Source organism: Mus caroli, chromosome 6 (genome assembly GCF_900094665.2).
Source record: "Mus caroli chromosome 6, CAROLI_EIJ_v1.1, whole genome shotgun sequence".
NCBI lineage: Eukaryota > Metazoa > Chordata > Mammalia > Rodentia > Muridae > Mus > Mus caroli.
This window is the reverse complement of record NC_034575.1, coordinates 89,793,022-89,795,277: the sequence shown is the minus strand read 5'-3', so window position 1 is coordinate 89,795,277 and position 2,256 is coordinate 89,793,022. Positions and strand designations below refer to the sequence as shown.

At 41.4% G+C, this 2,256-nt stretch overlaps 1 protein-coding gene across 1 annotated transcript in view; it reads left to right on the top strand.

Moving 5' to 3' along the window:
* The window catches only part of Magi1 (membrane associated guanylate kinase, WW and PDZ domain containing 1), a 631,196-nt gene that overhangs the window by 556,325 nt on the left and 72,615 nt on the right, over window positions 1–2,256 (top strand). The window lies entirely within an intron of this gene.

Sequence of the window (2,256 nt, the reverse complement as noted above, 5' to 3'; positions counted from 1 at the left end):
ATTTCTCCCTAGGAATTTGTCTATCTCACTGTCTGAATTAACTACAGGTACATCCTAGGCCTCGCATCAAGAACACCTGACGCCGATTAGAACTCACATCATCTTAGTCTTGGCATTAAGCTTCCTTCTTCTTTCTGCCTTCCTCAGCAGCTCTCACATGAAGAAATACTCAGTATTGAAATGTCTCTCACTCCTGATATTCCAGCTTGTAACTAGTTGTAGCTGATTGTTGTTCACAGGAGACCTGNGATTGCCTCTGCTGATCCCCCCTCAGTGTGACATGCCNTGCATAACAAATTTGAGCCTTTGGAAAGCAGATCAGTTATCAAGTGTGGTTTCCTTGCAACAAAGGTGCTCACTTGAAGCTGGGTATTGTATGATCAAAGTGATTAGGGTCATAGGAGGAAATCTGAAACACAGTATTCTTCTACCCTACACCTTTGATCCCAGCACTTGAGAGGCAGAGGCAGCTGTATCTCTGTGAGTTCAAGGCCAGCTTGGTCTACAGAGTGAGTTCTAGGACAGCCAGAGCTACATAGTGAGGACCTGTCTAAAATTAAAAAAAAAAAAAAAACAAAACTAAACTAAACTAAAACCAACTACAAACATTATGCAGACTAATTTGGCAAAACACTCCAGTATATCTGAGGTCTCTTATTGTTCCTAGACCACTTAATACCCAGAAAGCTGATTCTTAAAAGTGACCTTGGTTCACATAGACAGACTGATGATTCACAGAGTGTTCTCATACATATATATGCACCTCTCGTTTGATCATTATCATGATGTAGGAAAGTGCCAAACCCTAGTAGAACCAAATTGTTCACCCTAGTTCTGTTTCTGCTGACCCTAGTCTAGTGCTTTGCCAACTTTTCCTCAAGTTAACAGAGTTGATTTTGCAGACTTCTTCACATGTTTGACTGGTCCACTAGGCATCTCTGATCCAACTGGGTATTTTATACCCATGTTCCTCTCTAACCTATTTGACCCTTTGTTTCTGCTGAGTATATTATTTACTGGCTTTTCTATCCTTAGGTTCACTTTTAAGGAGACCAAAAAACATAGTTTTGTGACAATCTACTAAGTCGAACTGTATTATAATGAATTTGCCAAAAATACCCAAGAGTTGATTATAGAAACATATATACCCCTTGATGTTAACAAAGTGTATCTTTTCTTAATTCCTGAGACTCTCTCTGTTGATGCTATTACATTTTATAACATTCATATGGAAAGATCCAGAATATATTGCCTCATTAGTCAACATCTACATGGTTTACTCTCCAACCTGAGTAATTTAAAATCACGGTAACAGCTACTGTCTGTAAAGTATGCCATATACCCTGTGCTTGATTTATGTGTAGGATGGGAAGTTTGTACATCTGCAGTTGGCAGGCCATCGCCAGCTGCTATTAATCTTTCTCGAAAGCATAAAAATACATTTGGCTGTGCCACACACTAGTTGTTTGCATCGGGGCTGACATTTAATCATCCCTCTGTGAGGTGGGGGATAAAGGAGGATGTTTGATGAAGAAACAGGACAGCAGNTGGGTGAGATGAGGAAGTGAGCGGTCAGTCCACTGACTGCTCATGAATCTCATTTCTGTCATAGCTTCTGGTAAGCAGATTGATTAACTCATTAAACACGCGTCGTTTCTGATCTCAGGCATCCATGGTGGGGGGATGGAGTTAGTGTGATTTATAAAATGGGTTTGTTTTACTTTGGGGCAGCATTGGATGCTTGCAGCATCTATTTTCGGTCCTAAGACCCATGTTCATTTTTGGTATTTGTCCTTGTCAAGATTTCCTCCATTTTACCTTTTACTTTTTATATTTTTCTGTCTATTTCCTCCTTCCCAGCAGTAGGGAAATCAGGCGGAGGATGGAATAGCTTTTGTTAATTTCTGGAGTCAGTTTCCAGTGGCAGGTGTGGATTTTACCAGGCTTGCTCACCCACAGGCTGGACTGTCACAGGATGTCCCNNGTCTCTCAGCTAGAACTCACTCTTGCTGTTGCTCCCGCTCTAGGGTGTGTCTGTTAGGCACAGCCCTCCTTCTTGTCTCCATCTTCTCAAATACATCCTTCCCTCCTCCTTCCTTTGCTGTCCAGACCTGAGAGTGCTTGCTTTCTGTTGTGGTTTAAAATTGTGCCAGCATTTGCAGTTAGCAGTCTGCCTCCCAGCACCAGTGTGAGCCTGTAGGCTTTCTTGACTTGTTTGGAAAGTAATACTAGACCATGGTTAATTAATAGTATTTT